At 38.4% G+C, this 17872-nt stretch overlaps 1 protein-coding gene and 10 non-coding genes across 12 annotated transcripts in view; all 11 read right to left on the minus strand.

Annotated features, from left to right (window-relative positions):
* Positions 1-17872, minus strand: part of LOC149625257 (ATP-binding cassette sub-family C member 1-like) — a 175447-nt gene that overhangs the window by 96554 nt on the left and 61021 nt on the right. The window lies entirely within an intron of this gene.
* Positions 433-504, minus strand: TRNAP-UGG (transfer RNA proline (anticodon UGG)). Its single transcript has one exon. It is a non-coding gene; the product is annotated as a tRNA-Pro (tRNA).
* On the minus strand, positions 1069-1140 carry TRNAP-CGG (transfer RNA proline (anticodon CGG)). Its single transcript has one exon. It is a non-coding gene; the product is annotated as a tRNA-Pro (tRNA).
* On the minus strand, positions 1541-1612 carry TRNAP-UGG (transfer RNA proline (anticodon UGG)). The gene has a single exon. It is a non-coding gene; the product is annotated as a tRNA-Pro (tRNA).
* TRNAP-CGG (transfer RNA proline (anticodon CGG)) lies at positions 2177-2248 on the minus strand. Its single transcript has one exon. It is a non-coding gene; the product is annotated as a tRNA-Pro (tRNA).
* TRNAP-CGG (transfer RNA proline (anticodon CGG)) lies at positions 2810-2881 on the minus strand. The gene has a single exon. It is a non-coding gene; the product is annotated as a tRNA-Pro (tRNA).
* Positions 3129-3200, minus strand: TRNAP-CGG (transfer RNA proline (anticodon CGG)). Its single transcript has one exon. It is a non-coding gene; the product is annotated as a tRNA-Pro (tRNA).
* On the minus strand, positions 3600-3671 carry TRNAP-CGG (transfer RNA proline (anticodon CGG)). The gene has a single exon. It is a non-coding gene; the product is annotated as a tRNA-Pro (tRNA).
* TRNAP-CGG (transfer RNA proline (anticodon CGG)) lies at positions 3760-3831 on the minus strand. Its single transcript has one exon. It is a non-coding gene; the product is annotated as a tRNA-Pro (tRNA).
* Positions 4551-4622, minus strand: TRNAP-CGG (transfer RNA proline (anticodon CGG)). Its single transcript has one exon. It is a non-coding gene; the product is annotated as a tRNA-Pro (tRNA).
* TRNAP-CGG (transfer RNA proline (anticodon CGG)) lies at positions 5186-5257 on the minus strand. The gene has a single exon. It is a non-coding gene; the product is annotated as a tRNA-Pro (tRNA).

The following is a 17872-nucleotide window of genomic DNA, read 5'->3' on the forward strand; positions in this document are numbered from 1 at the left end:
ATCATACTCCTAGACCAAAGGACCTAGTATGACACTGAAACATGCTCATCTCTACGCCTACAATTTAACTAGTTGCATATAAATAGTCACTAAATTACTTCTGCAAACCTCGGGTACGTCCGGGATTTGAACCCGGGACCACTCGCACCCAAAGCGAGTATCATACCCCTAGACCAACGGACTGTGTGTGACACTGAAACATACCTGAACTCTTAGGACTACACCTTCAACAGTTGCATTTAAATAGTCACTATGTTACTTCTGCAAAAACACGGGTCCGTCCGGGTTTTGAACCCGGGACCACTCACACCCGAAGCGAGTATCATACTCCTAGACCAAAGGACCTAGTATGACACTGAAACATGCTCATCTCTACGCCTACAATTTAACTAGTTGCATATAAATAGTCACTAAATTACTTCTGCAAACCTCGGGTCCGTCCGGGATTTGAACCCGGGACCACTCACACCCAAAGCGAGTATCATACCCCTAGACCAACGGACCTGTATGACACTGAAACATGCTAAACTCATAGGCCTACAATTTTACTAATTGTGTTTAAATAGTCAATTTTTTCTGCAAAAACTCGAGCCCGTCCGGGATTTGAACCCGGGACCACTCACACCCGAAGAGAGTATCATACTCCTAGACCAACGGACCTAGTACGACACTGAAACATGCTCAACTCTACGCCTACATTTTAACTAGTTGCATATAAATAGTCACTAAATTACTTCTACAAAACTCGTGTCCGTCCGGGATTTGAACCCGGGACCACTCGCAACCAAAGCGAGTATCAAACCCCTAGACCAACGGACTTGTATAGCACTGAAACATACCTGAACTCTTAGGACTACACCTTCAACAGTTGCATTTAAATAGTCACTATGTTACTTCTGCAAAAACACGGGTCCGTCCGGGATTTGAACCCGGGACCACTCACACCCGAAGCGAGTATCATACCCCTTAACCAACGGACCTGTATGACACTGAAACATGCTAAACTCTTAGGACTACATCGTCAAAAGTTGAATTTAAATAGTCACTATGTTACTTCTGCAAAAACACGGGTCCGTCCGGGATTTGAACCCGGGACCACTCACACCCGAAGCGGGTATCATACCCCTAGACCAACGGACCTGTATGGCAATGAAACATGCCAATCTAATAGGCCTACAATTTTACTATTCGTGTTTAAATAGTCAATTACTTCTGCAAAAACTCGGGTCCGTCCGGGATTTGAAACCGGGACCACTCTCACCCAAAGCGAGTATCATACCCCTAGACCAACGGACCAATTTTGACACTGAAACATGCTCGACTCATAGGCCTACAATTTTACTAATGGTGTTTAAATAGTCAATTACTTCTACAAAAACTCAGGGCCGTCTGGGATTTAAACTCGGGACCACTCACACCCGAAGCGAGTATCATACTCCTAGACCAAAGGACCTAGTATGACACTGAAACATGCTCATCTCTACGCCTACAATTTAACTAGTTGCATATAAATAGTCACTAAATTACTTCTGCAAACCTCGGGTCCGTCCGGGATTTGAACCCGGGACCACTCACACCCAAAGCGAGTATCATACCCCTAGACCAACGGACCTGTATGACACTGAAACATGCTAAACTCATAGGCCTACAATTTTACTAATTGTGTTTAAATAGTCAATTTTTTCTGCAAAAACTCGAGCCCGTCCGGGATTTGAACCCGGGACCACTCACACCCGAAGAGAGTATCATACTCCTAGACCAACGGACCTAGTACGACACTGAAACATGCTCAACTCTACGCCTACATTTTAACTAGTTGCATATAAATAGTCACTAAATTACTTCTACAAAACTCGTGTCCGTCCGGGATTTGAACCCGGGACCACTCGCAACCAAAGCGAGTATCAAACCCCTAGACCAACGGACTTGTATAGCACTGAAACATACCTGAACTCTTAGGACTACACCTTCAACAGTTGCATTTAAATAGTCACTATGTTACTTCTGCAAAAACACGGGTCCGTCCGGGATTTGAACCCGGGACCACTCACACCCGAAGCGAGTATCATACCCCTTAACCAACGGACCTGTATGACACTGAAACATGCTAAACTCTTAGGACTACATCGTCAAAAGTTGAATTTAAATAGTCACTATGTTACTTCTGCAAAAACACGGGTCCGTCCGGGATTTGAACCCGGGACCACTCACACCCGAAGCGGGTATCATACCCCTAGACCAACGGACCTGTATGGCAATGAAACATGCCAATCTAATAGGCCTACAATTTTACTATTCGTGTTTAAATAGTCAATTACTTCTGCAAAAACTCGGGTCCGTCCGGGATTTGAAACCGGGACCACTCTCACCCAAAGCGAGTATCATACCCCTAGACCAACGGACCAATTTTGACACTGAAACATGCTCGACTCATAGGCCTACAATTTTACTAATGGTGTTTAAATAGTCAATTACTTCTACAAAAACTCAGGGCCGTCTGGGATTTAAACCCGGGACCACTCACACCCGAAGCGAGTATCATACTCCTAGACCAAAGGACCTAGTATGACACTGAAACATGCTCATCTCTACGCCTACATTTTAACTAGTTGCATATAAATAGTCACTAAATTACTTCTACAAAACTCGTGTCCGTCCGGGATTTGAACCCGGGACCACTCGCAACCAAAGCGAGTATCAAACCCCTAGACCAACGGACTTGTATAGCACTGAAACATACCTGAACTCTTAGGACTACACCGTCAACAGTTGCATTTAAATAGTCACTATGTTACTTCTGCAAAAACACGGGTCCGTCCGGGATTTGAACCCGGGACCACTCCCACCCGAAGCGAATATCATACCCCTAGACCAACGGACCTAGTATGACACTGAAACATGCTCAACTGTACGCCTACATTTTAACTAGTTGCATATAAATAGTCACTAAATTACTTCTGCAAAACTCGGGTCCGTCCGGAATTTGAACCTGGGACCACTTGCACCCAAAGCGAGTATCATACCCCTTGACCAACGGACCTGTATGACACTGAAACATGCTAAACTCTTAGGACTACACCGTCAATGGTTGCATTTAAATAGTCACTATTTTACTTCTGCAAAAACAAGGGTCCGTCCGGGATTTGAACCCGGGACCACTCACACCCGAAGCGAGTATCATACCCCTAGACCAACGGACCTGTATGGCAATGAAACATGCTAAACTAATAGGCCTACAATTTTACTATTTGTGTTTAAATAGTTGATTACTTCTGCAAACACTCGGGTCCGTCCGGGATTTGAAACCGGGACCACTCGCACCCAAAGCGAGTATCATACCCCTAGACCAACGTACCTGTATGACACTGAAACATGCTAGACTCATAGGCCTACAATTTTACTAATTGTGTTTAAGTAGTCAATTACTTCTGCAAAAACTCGAGCCCGTCCGGGATTTGAACCCGGGACCACTCACACCCGAAGAGAGTATCATACTCCTAGACCAACGGACCTAGAACGACACTGAAACATGCTCAACCCTACGCCTACAATTTAACTAGTTGCATATAAATAGTCACTAAATTACTTCTACAAAATTCGGGTCCGTCCGGGATTTGAACCCGGGACCACTCACACCCGAAGCGAGTATCATACCCCTTGACCAACGGACCTGTATGACACTGAAACATGCTAAACTCTTAGGACTACACCGTCAAAAGTTGCATTTAAATAGTCACTATGTTACTTCTGCAAAAACACGGGTCCGTCCGGGATTTGAACCCGGGACCACTCACACCCGAAGCGAGTATCATACCCCTAGACCAACGGACCTGTATGGCAATGAAACATGCTAAACTAATAGGCCTAAAATTTTACTATTTGTGTTTAAATGGTCAATTACTTCTACAAAAACTCGGGGCCGTCTGGGATGTAAACCCGGGACCACTCACACCCGAAGCGAGTATCATACTCCTAGACCAAAGGACCTAGTATGACACTGAAACATGCTCATCTCTACGCCTACAATTTAACTAGTTGCATATAAATAGTCACTAAATTACTTCTGCAAACCTCGGGTCCGTCCGGGATTTGAAACCAGAACCACTCACACCCAAAGCGAGTATCATACCCCTAGACCAACGGACCTGTATGACACTGAAACATGCTAAACTCATAGGCCTACAATTTTACTAATTGTGTTTAAATAGTCAATTTTTTCTGCAAAAACTCGAGCCCGTCCGGGATTTGAACCCGGGACCACTCACACCCGAAGAGAGTATCATACTCCTAGACCAACGGACCTAGTACGACACTGAAACATGCTCAACTCTACGCCTACATTTTAACTAGTTGCATATAAATAGTCACTAAATTACTTCTACAAAACTCGGGTCCGTCCGGGATTTGAACCCGGGACCACTCGCAACCAAAGCGAGTATCAAACCCCTAGAACAACGGACTTGTATAGCACTGAAACATACCTGAACTCTTAGGACTACACCGTCAACAGTTGCATTTAAATAGTCACTATGTTACTTCTGCAAAAACACGGGTCCGTCCGGGATTTGAACCCGGGACCACTCCCACCCGAAGCGAATATCATACCCCTAGACCAACGGACCTAGTATGACACTGAAACATGCTCAACTCTACGCCTACATTTTAACTAGTTGCATATAAATAGTCACTAAATTACTTCTGCAAAACTCGGGTCCGTCCGGAATTTGAACCTGGGACCACTTGCACCCAAAGCGAGTATCATACCCCTTGACCAACGGACCTGTATGGCAATGAAACATGCTAAACTAGTAGGCCTACAATTTTACTATTTGTGTTTAAATGGTCAATTACTTCTACAAAAACTCGGGGCCGTCTGGGATGTAAACCCGGGACCACTCACACCCGAAGCGAGTATCATACTCCTAGACCAACGGACCTAGTACGACACTGAAACATGCTCAACTCTACGCCTACATTTTAACTAGTTTCATATAAATAGTCACTAAATTACTTCTACAAAACTCGGGTCCGTCCGGGATTTGAACCCGGGACCACTCGCAACCAAAGCGAGTATCAAACCCCTAGACCAACGGACTTGTATAGCACTGAAACATACCTGAACTCTTAGGACTACACCGTCAACAGTTGCATTTAAATAGTCACTATGTTACTTCTGCAAAAACACGGGTCCGTCCGGGATTTGAACCCGGGACCACTCCCATCCGAAGCGAATATCATACCCCTAGACCAACGGACCTAGTATGACACTGAAACATGCTCAACTCTACGCCTTCATTATAACTAGTTGCATATAAATAGTCACTAAATTACTTCTGCAAAACTCGGGTCCGTCCGGGATTTGAACCCGGGACCACTCGCACCCAAAGCGAGTATCATAAACCTAGACCAACGGACTTGTGTGACACTGAAACATACCTAAACTCTTAGGACTACACCGTCAACAGTTGCATTTAAATAGTCACTATGTTACTTCTGCAAAAACACGGTCCGTCCGGAATTTGAACCCGGGGCCACTCACACCCGAAGCGAGTATCATACCCCTAGACCAACGGGACAAGTTTGACACTGAAACATGCTAAACTCATAGGCCTACAATTTTACTATTTGTGTTTAAATAGTCAATTACTTCTGCAAAAACTCGGGTCCGTCCGGGATTTGAAACCGGAATCACTCGCACCCAAAGCGAGTATCATAACCCTAGACCAACGGACCAAGTATGACACTGAAAGATGCTCAATTCGTAGGCCTACAATTTAACTAGTTGCATATAAATAGTCACTAAATTACTTCTGCAAAACTCGGGTCCGTCCGGAATTTGAACCTGGGACCACTCACTTCCAAAGCGAGTATCATACCCTTAGATTAACGGACCATTTATTACACTGAAACATGTTCAACTCGTAGGCCTACAATTTAACTAGTTGCATTTAAATAGTCACTAAATTACTTCTACAAAATTCGGGTCCGTCCGGGATTTGAACCCGGACCACTCACACCCGAATCGAGTATCATACTCCTAGACCAAAGGACCTAGTATGACACTGAAACATGCTCATCTCTACGCCTACAATTAAACTAGTTGCATATAAATAGTCACTAAATTACGTCTGCAAAACTCGGGTCCGTCCGGAATTTGAACCTGGGACCACTCGCACCCAAAGCGAATATCATACCCCTAGACCAACGGACCAAGTAAGTAGTATAGGGCTACATTTCGTACCACGGTAGAGGTATAAAGTAGGTGCGTGGGAATTGGGTCATGGGAACTGGGTTATGGGAACTGGAGCGTGGGAACTGGAGCACGCCGCCGCCGCGGTGAATCTTCGCGAGTTCCCGCGCGCGAGTTCCTTCCCCCCTCACCCCCGCGGGGTTCCCGGCGCGCGCCGCGAGTTCCTTCCCCCATTTTAACTCCGCGCGCGGCGCTAGTTTCGTACTATTCAATTCCAGGAAAAATTATATTGTTAAATTCTTACTATCTACGTAGTGATTAATGCTTTTGGCATATATTCTATAGACCCATACTTATAGAGAGTATCATAGACTTATGGTGATAACTTATAGCGTATGAATACAGTTGTATTGTAATAGTGAAATCAATTCTAAATAAAGGAATAGGGTAATAGAATTTAAGCTTAGCAATAACAATGGAATCAAAATTAAGCCGAGTATATTACGATTCTGAAAACCCTCTTAGTTACGGAAGCGCAAATAAATTGAAACAAGGAGTAAAAAGTATTTCAAAGAAAAAAATTGAGACTTGGCTTCAGTCTCAACCCACATACACTATTCATAAACCAAGGAGAATAAACTTCCCTCGAAATCAAACTTATGCTACAACAGCTGATGAAGTATTTCAATGCGATCTAATTGATCTACGACGTATCAAAAAGCATAACAAAGGGTTTCAATACATTTTGACTATAATAGACGTATTTTCAAAATATGCCTGGAGTTTTCCTTTAAAGAATAAAACTAGTAGAGAAGTTTTAAGCGCATTTCAGAAAGCTATCAAAGAGAGAAAGCCTTTGCGTATTAATGTTGACCAAGGCAGTGAATTTCTATCAAAATTGTTTAAAGAATATTTGAAGAAAGAGGGTATTCAACTCTATACTAGTGTTGGAAGGATAAAGTGCGGTGTTATTGAAAGATTTAACAGAACTTTAAAGGATAAAATATTCAAACTATTTACAAGAACCAAAAAATATAATTATATTGGTAGTTTGCCAAAAATCATGAAGGCCTATAACTCTAGTACGCATTCAAGTATTGGTTTCGCTCCGAAAGATGTTAATATCGAAAATGAACATTTAGTATGGCAGCGTTTGTATGGCCATCAAAAACCTGCTAAACCCCCAAAGTTAAAGATTGGTGATTTTGTCAGACTGTCAAAGAGTAAACCTCTTTTCGAAAAGGGTTATAAAGGCTATTGGACGAGGGAAATATTTACCGTATCAAAAGTTCTTTACAGAAATCCAGTTTGTTACGTAGTTAAAGATTACAACGACGAAGAAATAAGAGGTGCCTTTTACGAATGCGAACTTCAAAAAGTGGTCTACTGATATATGTCTATTGGCAAATAAATAAATGTTCATTTTAATCTAGTTAACCATGTCGAACGATTCATTTTATGTTACACCAGTAAGTTCGGCTTCTATGAATGTCTTTCCGGATAACACGCAATCTCATTTTAAAGTTCAGTTACCAGCTCCTTTAAACTTAGTTGGTAATTGGCATGTGGGGCTTGCCGAAGCATTTTTACCCCAGGCCTGGGATAATGTATCCGGCGAGTATTTATATTTCAATGCTGGAGTACATGACTATACTGAAAACAGCTGGGACCAGTATAAGATACAACTTGTCGCGGGAAACTTGCGTGGAGACGAATACGATGTTTATAAGAGTTTAATTAAATCTATTAATAATACCATACCCCCCGAAATACGACGGTCGGTTTATATGTTTATCACCTACAGTGATGACAATGAGGCTTTTTGCGCTCTGAGAGCTAAAAATGGATATGAAGTTCAAATACCGGAAGAAATGGGTAAAATCTTGGGCTTACCCTTCATGGATTGGATCAAAGAGAGATACACTTTTCCCGAAGAACTGATTAAAAGAAAGAAAGACGATCCTTTAGAACTAAATAGTTCCAATAATTTTTTACATATAAGAAAAAGAAAAGGCCCAACGAATCCAAGGGAAATTACTCTGCAAATTCAACCCGGCCAGTATAACCACATTGAAAATGTTATTGAAGCAATGCGCCACGCAATTCCTCGAGAACACAGTAGTAATTTTGTAATTAAGCTTAATCCCGACGGAAAAGTAAACGTAAAATGTGAAAATAACTATTATTTGTGTTTTAACAAAAATCAGTCTGGTCTAGGTAGACTATTAGGGTTTCATATGGACCAAATGGATAGACCCCTTATGGATGAAACTGGAAAAAGTGTAGCCGATATAGACAAGGGTACGGCTAGTTTGTATATTTATACAAATTTAATTCTACCACAAGTGGTTGGTGACGTTTATGCCCCTCTTCTGAGGGTTATATTAATAATAAATGATAAATCTTCTAGCTTAGCTGTACATAGGTTTCAAAACATTGATTATTACCCTTTAAGATGTCCATCATTTGAAATGATCGAAATTGATATGAGGACAGATTTCGGAGAAAATACTATGTTTAAATTAAACAAGTCCGTCATAAAACTTCATTTCATTCTCAAGCATGTCACGAAGTAACATATATCTAAACTACTACTTAAGCCAAACCGGAAATGGTCTTAATCACTTCCGGGGGCCTGTATTTCAAAGAGGAAACGGACTCGGAAGCATCTTCAAAAGTTTAATTAGATATATTACACCGATATTTCGACCAGCAGGTAAAGTGTTAGGTAGGGAAGCTCTCAGAACGGGGTCGAGAATAGCAGGGGACCTCGTAGCAGGAAAAACCCTAAGAGAATCATTGAAATCAAATTTGAGCGAAGCAGGATCAAATTTACTACAAAAGGCTAGCCAACACTTGGCTCAACAACAAACGGGCCAAGGACTTCGCAGAAAGCTGAAGCCTAAAAAGCGATCAAAAAAGAGAAAAAGAACGAAAACCGATTTTCTCGATTAAAAATAACAATGGTTGAAGGAATGATGTCTGAACTGGATTTGTTCGCGCAGCCACCAACAAATTACAACATAGAAAATAGTGATTATGCTATGTATAAAGCTTTGGCTTCGCTTTCTGATGATGGACCAATTGAACTTTTTATCCCGGGATCTAATGACGTCTTTATGGATTTGTCTAAAACCTTATTGCAAGTTCGAGTCAAACTAGTTAAGGAGGATGGATCTTCTTTAACTACCCAAGACAAGGACGTTGGTCCTATAAATTTATTACACGCATCTTTATTTAGTCAAGTTGACGTATTTTTTGGAGATACGCAAGTTAATACACCAACGAATGCCTACCCATATTTGGCATTTTTTGAAACAAATTTAAACTATGGTACAAGTGCCAAAAAGTCCTATCTTTCTTCAAAAATGTATTACAAAGATGACCCTGTGGACGCTAGTAAAATGTTTTTATACCCGCGTCAAACAACGACAAGAATGGAATGCTGAAACGAAGAGATCGGGCTGCCCTATCGAAGCGCATTGATATGTTGGGTGATTTACATTTGGATGTATGTCGAATGAGTCGATTTCTCATTAATAATATTGATGTACGGTTTCGCTTCATAAAGTCAGTTAATGAATTTGCAATTATATCTACAGCAGCACTTAATCCTAAATTTAAAATTAAAATTGACGATGTTACATTATTTATAAAAAAGATTAAAATAAATAATGTGATTATGTTAGCTCAGGCGATGGTACACGAAAAGCACAATGTAATTTATCCAATTAACAGAACAGTGTTAAAATACTTTTCCATCAGTAGCGGTTCCACTGACACTATACGAGAAAATGTCTTTACGGAAAGACAACCATCACTCGTAGTTATCGGCTTAGTTAGAACAACAGCCTTTAATGGAGCGCTAGATTTGAATAGCTTTGAATTCAATCATTTTAATTTAAGCTACTTGGCACTAACAATTGGAAATCAAACATATCCCAATCCTCCGTTTACACCCCACTATGCCGTTAACGAGTATTCCAGAGAGTACCTCTCAAACTATACGGCCTTGGATTTGTTCAAAAGTAATAAAGGAAACTGTATTACCTTCGAAGAATTTAAAGAGGGTAACGCTCTGTACGCGTTCGATCTTACACCGGAAGAACAAGCGGGCGCTGAACATTTGTCAAGAAGCAAACAGGGAAGCCTAAGAATATCTATGAAGTTCAAATCTCCGCTAGTCCATAACGTAACTGTAATAGTGTACGCCGAGTTCGAATCTGAAATTATTATTTCTAAAGATCGTACCGTGATTTATAACCCATCGGGATAATGAATACGGTGGAAATAATCGAAATTTTAACGTGTGAACCTGTAACAAGACCTTTTTTCCTCGGTGTATTTGCTTTCGATCAAAAACCATTACCGCCAAAGCAAGCTAAATATTGCTTTTGTCTAAATACCGAACCTTCATCGAGTCCAGGACTTCATTGGTTAGCTATATATGTAAATAATAATGTAGGGAACTTTTTTGATTCTTATGGAAATGATCCCTCTTATTATAATCTTAATGATCTTTATGTCTACGCTAAAGAATGGTTTATAAACCCTGTACCTGTTCAATATCCATTATCTTAAACATGCGGTTTACATTGTACTTTTTATCTAGTTAATGCCTGTTACGGTTATAATCTAAACGTTATTATTCAAGATTTATATAAACCAAATGATTTAATGTATAATGAAGCTTTGGTTCTATTGTTTTTATGTAATCATTTGTTGAAACATCAAAATAAATATTGCAATCAATAAAAAACTTTTATTTAAATTTTTCTTTCCATAGTGTAGTGGGTACAACAGTTTTTTATCTTTTCTGGTTTTACGTTTAGAATGAAGAGGCGAATATAGTTCTTGAAATTTTTTAAATTCATCTAATGATTGAGCCACGCTGTTTTTACGTAGAGTTTTTTTCTTTTGGGTGCTGGAGACTTAGCCTCTACAGCCGTAGCCGTAAATGGCTGCCATGTCAAGGTGGACCCGCTAGGTGGTGCTTGAAAAATGGTGGAACCCTGTTCAGAAGCGGTAGGCATAATGGGGGTAGTTGCGTGTATTCCTGTTAGGCTCGGAGTAATGGGTAAAGTAGCGGTAGAACTAGAAACCACCGGGGCAGAAGGTAGCGCTGGATAAGTTGTAGGAGGTGCCGATACAGTTTCTACGGTAATGGGTTGTACTAGTTTCTTCATATTTAAATATTTTTGCAGGGTTTCCAAGTATTCTCTAAGTTTAGTTTCTGTAGACCCGGACTTTCGAAGAATGTTATGCATTTCTTGATCTAGCTCAGATAATTCTTTATCCACCGGATCCAAAATGGTTTTGGCAGGCACCAAAACCATTTTCTTCATGTTAAACTTTTTATAGCTGAGATAGCACTAGGGATAATACTAGCCAGTAACATTGGCCAAAAGGCTCCGCCTGATTGATTAATCATCAACTGACGCTTCTTACTTAATGGCAAAGACCATGACTTAATGGCCTTATAACTCTCCTGTGACGTTTTAAATGATTTTTTAGTTTGGAGGTCAAAGGTATCCCGCCGTGTGTAATGTTAAAACAAATATTACAAAGCGTCTTTAATTGATCTTTGGTACTGTTTTTTAGAATGTGTTTTCTTTGAATTTTATTGCTTCGTTTAAGCAAAGTTAGGTAGGGTATTTCTTACGAAGTGAGACCGGCAGCATCATTGTATTAAATAGATTAAAAATGCACCGTCACTCTTTCTTATTCGTCGATAAATACGTACATATTTCCATCTGGAGGGAGGACATTTGTTCTAACTCGTAGACATTCATCCGTGGCTTGATGACAGTCAATCAAAATGTACGAGTGCGGCTTTTCAGTAGCAATGGCGTATGCCTTCACTAGAAACTGACTTTTTCTAGGAAAAACTTGCCTACTTAAAAATTGTATTGGCGATGAATCCCTGGGACATTTGAATATTAAAATATAAACGCAATTTAGGCTAATCAATCTGAACTCTTCATTTTTACTAAATAAGCTCTGTGTAATTAAAATTATGCTGGTATTATAGTGGTGACTGCCCTTAATAAACATATCAGGTATTTCTTTACTATTACCACATCCTGAAGCTAAATCATCCAACACCAGGAGGTTATTTTGATTTCTATTCCAAAATTCTTCGTTATTCGGAGATAACCTTTCCATAAATTCTATTTCAAAGATTTCCCTTTTCAGATCATCAAATTTAATTTGGTAAATTGAATAGCAATAAACTATCCGATCTGGTTTTGGACTAATCATGCATGTTCTATATCTTAATAAATTAAAAACCCACGATGATTTACCACAAATGCTAGAGCCTGCGCATAACATCTGAAAGGGCGCCACAAATTTTATTCGACACGCCATGGTTAATAAATGTAATTAAAATAACACAAAAAATTCAACACTCGAATATTTTATTGCTCAGTTCGAATTGTATATATTTTGAGTAACCTTTTTTCCACCTTTCGAATACGATCTTTAAACCTTAGCGCATCGTAAAGGGCGTAATTACGTCTATCTTCGATAGGTATTTCAAACACAGTTACATTTGGTGAAAAATGTACATTCTTTTTAGATCTACTCATCCTGAGTTGTCTCTGTTAAGTAACCATATGCAAATGTATTAAAACCCTTAACTACGCGCTTTTTAAATGTATTTTTTTTATTTATTATTGTTGCCGTATATTTATCTCTACGTATATTAAAAGGAACGGCTACTTTAATTCTTTTCGATTGATTATGAATACTTTCAAATATGGAGTCAAAATTTACAATATTTTCATTTACTCGATTTTGAAGACTTAAGCCCTTTACTTTCACGATAGTTTTGTTGTCTGTAGTTTTCAGGGCGTAACTTTTTGGAGCATTGCAAACAAATTCTAAAATTGATTCCTCTCCCAGTTCGTTTACCCAACACCCCAAGTTAATACCGGTGGGGGTATGTAGTCCCCCTCTTTTGCAACAAAGATTACGCTATCAGTATCCATATAAAGTACACGCTCATTCAACTTTGCAAGTGTTTCATAAAGAGTTAATCTACCATAACATGAAGCAAAGCTGGCAACATATGGGTTCCCCTTATAATATGTGGGTTGAAACTCGTCCTTCAAACTATACGTTAACAAACATAGCTCTTCTTTTAGGGGCCTTAAATCTATAAGTTCTTTTGTGTCGTCTACTAAAATGCCAAATAGATCTTTATAATCGTCTATTATGATAGACTTTGGTTTGTTAGTATTTAATCCAAATTTTCCCCATAGTGAGTTCAAACAAATTTTTGAGATTGCTCTCATAGCAGGGTTTTTAGTTACCTCATCCATTTCAATTTTGATTCCTTCAGTCTCATAAATTGAATCTAAATATTCCCTCTTTTCTTCGAAGGTTTTAACTGAGGAGGGGAACCCCGATTACAGGTTTTTAATGTATCTCGGTTAAGAGTAAGGCGTCTCTTCTAGGAATTCATTGTCAAGCCTTAGGGTTTGCACCATAACATCTTATAGAAATTTAGGTTATTGCGCTTTGAAATAGAAGTCCAGAGTAAATGTTTTTTAAATACGCCTAATCTCTGACATCGTGATAAATGCGGCTGTGCTGTGTTAAGCTGTAGATATGGAATGTTTGAAAAAACAATGAAAACATCAGATTTAAAATAGTTAAAAAAAAAAAATAAATGTATGCATACAGATTAAGGACGGTGCAAAATGTTCATTTTTAATCAAAACAATTGAAATACATCATTCGTTGTCCTCTACCCACTCCCAACATGGACAAATACTTTTAATGACGCGCTTATACTGCCCGCATTCAGCGCAATGGTTCCGGACGTCCAATAAGTGCCGAGACTCGGCGGTGGTTGGAATCCTCAGGATGGTTTTCCTCTGGACAAGGACGACCCTCCGAAATCTTTCACATTCCGGTGAAATGCAATAGTGGTTAAGTTTTCCGCAATTGGGGGACTCCTTTAACTCGCCCTCGCAATAGGGGCACTCCAATTCCCCACTAACGGGTACAGTGCCAAATCCCAATTTCTCCAACTCTTCCTTGAGTGCATCCCTGTTGAAATCGAGAGAAAGATATCGTATATAAAATACCCAGAGAACAAAATAAAATATTGAGAGAGAAAGATCTAGTATATAGTATACTCAGAGAACAAAATATAATATCGAAAGAAATATATTATTAAACTTGCATAGTTTTACTCCTATTTGTTCGGATTGACTAAACTGTAGTTGAAGAGTCTCCCAAGGATTACTGCAAACGCTTTGAGCCTAGATAACATAAAACTATGGAGTAGTAAGAAAAAGTACCAAAAATATATATTTATATATATTACTTACCATTTTGAAGAAATTATTAATTTTAGCAGAGAGATTAAGCGAAAGCAATGAGGATATTTTGTAGTTTGCGTGGCGGTGGCTGCGGTATTTATATTGTTCATACTTCTTAAAGGGAGTGTAATTTATGTAGTTTATCATGCCTACCGCTTTTGCACGTGAAAGTAGGGAAAAATTTGCGCGACATACTTAAACGAATAGAGAAATAAAACTTAACAACCATACCTTTAAATAAAATTAAAATTTCTTGGAACTCAAGCCTTAGAAACAATGGCGTTTTAGTTAATTCGAAGTTCTGGTATAGAAGGATTTTTCTTGGAATTATGACTCAACGCAACAATTAACTTTGAAGTCTAATGAGCCTTATATATGCTTTACTATACTTAAACTACCTTTGCCAAAAAATCTAATATCACCTCCGTCATACATTGTATAGATAGTAGTTATTGGAAAAATAGACCTATAGTTTCACACTCAAAGATCACAGGTAACATTAGGTCGATTGGTAGCGTATTGGCTGCTAAATATGGAATTCGAAAGATCCTGGTTCGATTCCAGTTATCGGTAAGTAACCTTTCAATCGACCTAATGTTACTTTTGGCGAATATTTTTATCTATTTAACAGTAGGTATTTAAGGGGAAATTTAAAACTTAAGGGCACATACAACATTCAGTTATTAACTTTAAAGCGTCTCTTCATATATTTAAAATCAATATGGAATCTCGGTCACCCATGTCTTTGAGATCCATGGCCATTAGAGCCATGGTAGTAACAATGGAATTCGTTTTAGCTAATACGGAGCAAACCTTTAATGATATTAAGAAAACAATTCCACGCCAACTTTGGGGAGTATCTGAACGGGTATTTTGGAAAGCAGCTATTGGTGAACGAGGGAACCTGGGCGAAGAGGATCTATATCCCGAAGAAATACCAAATTGGCTTTGGATCACAGAATCAGAAATTGAATTCGAAGTGGATAATCGCTTGACTTTTGCTCAATTTCAAGCTACGCAAAGGAATAGAGTTACCATCCCTTTCTTTTTATTGGATGGGTACCACCACATAGAATATGACTATTTTTTAAAAACATGGAGAAAAGGTGAAAGGAAATGCCAACGTAGAGTTTGCAGAGACTGTTTTGTCTTTTTTAGCGATATGGACGAACCAAATACGAAATATCTAGCGGTAAAAACTCATACAGTAGTGCATCGAGACGACATGATGGTAGAAGTAATTTGGGGCGTTCAGAAAAGTTTCTGTAGTAATTGCATAAAAAAACCTTTATTTAATATGTATAGTGAGGAATTTTGTTCGCATAATACCGGCTGGCATACTATTAGCAATGGTAGATCATTTACATTTAGAGACCAAGAAGAGGTAACTCATACTAAAGTGGCTCGTGTATCTTTTTTACATTAATTTTTTTTTACGGAAATGAATAATAAGTATTGTAAATTGTAGTATAATAAACTTAAATTCTCAGTCAGCTACATTGTTTTCATTTCTAGAGAAAAGTGTTTTACATCTCGCATTCCTAGCGAAAGGGTTTTAAAATTACCATTTCCAGTTAACAGGATGGTATGACTTTTGTTTCATAAGAAAAGGGTTGGATTTTCTGCCGTTTGAGACAACTAAATAGATGAAGCTCTATACGCATTGCTAATTTAAATGAAGAGGAGGAGGAGTTCGTTTATTTTTCGTTCATTACCCATTTTTGTCATGTATATTGATCTTATTTTAGTGGCTAACACCCTGTCACGTCTATAACTCATAACGATAGTTCACTTATACAATATTTTTCTTGAAATTTGTGCACATTTCAAAAACTAGGCACCCCAAAACTAATTTAAATATAGCAAAAAAATGTTACCTTTCAATGTGAATATATGTATTCCTTATTTAAGTTGATGATCACAAAAACAAACGTGGTTTTTACTGAAAAATTACACGCTTGAAACCACTATATCCACACAAATAATATTTTTCACTCGTACTTAAAATCATTTTCATCAAAAACTTTAAACTAAGTTGAAATCCAAAAGCCTTTTTTAAAAAATTTTGACCATTTTTCTATTGAAATTTTAGATAACTTGTAAGACCTCTAAATGTCCGCCTTTAACTGATTTCTAAGAAACTTCCGATTCCAAGATGTGCTTGTAACAGTAAAATCACGTGCTATAAACGTTCTAGTACACAATTTGTAATTGGTTAGTTTTTTAAACCTTCTACCCAGATGGTTAAGTCAGCCAATAAGCTTAGCACTTCTTAATACAAACATAGGTCTTTCGATTTATATTTTATATAGCTGACTTGTAATATTCCATAAGAACAGGACGTGACTTTGTAAATATCGCCTTAATTCTATGCCATTAGAAAATGCTTATACCGTCGACCCTAAAAAAAATATAACTTTAACAATAGAAGTTTGTAACAAATAGTCCCAATATAACAATAAAAACGTTTGTATCATTAGAGTAACTTTAACAATAGAAGTTTGTAACAAATAGTCCCAATATAACAATAAAAACGTTTGTATCATTAGAGTAACTTTAACAATAGAAGTTTGTAACAAATAGTCCCAATATAACAATAAAAACGTTTGTATCATTAGAGTAAAACTTAAGGCAAATATGACGTCATTCGTCGAACTGTTATAATAGACGTCATTCGTCGGACAGTTATAATATAGGCGCATTGATTGGTTGAATTAGATATGATGTCATTCGTATTACTCTTTTTTTGGAGATCACCTAAACTTTGAGGAAAAACTATATTAGGTAGGAACTCAACGTCGAAATCGTCATTTCTTAACCGCTTTAAAATGAACCAAGTTCACAATATTTCGGAGAAAGTAGAAGTTTGGGTTGGTAATGTCACGACCCCAAAGGTATATTTTAGACGTACCGACACTCGTGTACAAATATCCCTTACAAAAATCTTCTTTAGAACTCTTTAGAAAATTCCTTGGGAAATTTCTGTAGAAATCCTTAAGAGGTTCTTTGGGAAATTGGGGAATATTGGCTTCTTTTTCTTTGGAAATTGCTTTGGAAATATCTTTGGAAATATCTTTGGAATTCTCTTGGGAAATAACTTTGGAATTTTCTTGGGAAATAACTTTGGAATTTTCTTGGGAAATAACTTTGGAATTTTGTTGGGAAATAACTTTGGAATTTGGTTGGGAAATAACTTTGGAATTTTGTTGGGAAATATCTTTGGAATTTTGTTGGGAAATATCTTTGGAATTTTGTTGGGAAATATCTTTGGAATTTTGTTGGGAAATATCTTTGGAATTTTGTGGGAAATATCTTTAGAATCTTTTTGGGAAATATCTTTGGAATTTTC

Source organism: Phalangium opilio, unplaced genomic scaffold (genome assembly GCF_054372755.1).
Source record: "Phalangium opilio isolate 3A_F unplaced genomic scaffold, DU_Popi_V2 ptg000105l_1, whole genome shotgun sequence".
NCBI classification, from domain to species: domain Eukaryota; kingdom Metazoa; phylum Arthropoda; class Arachnida; order Opiliones; family Phalangiidae; genus Phalangium; species Phalangium opilio.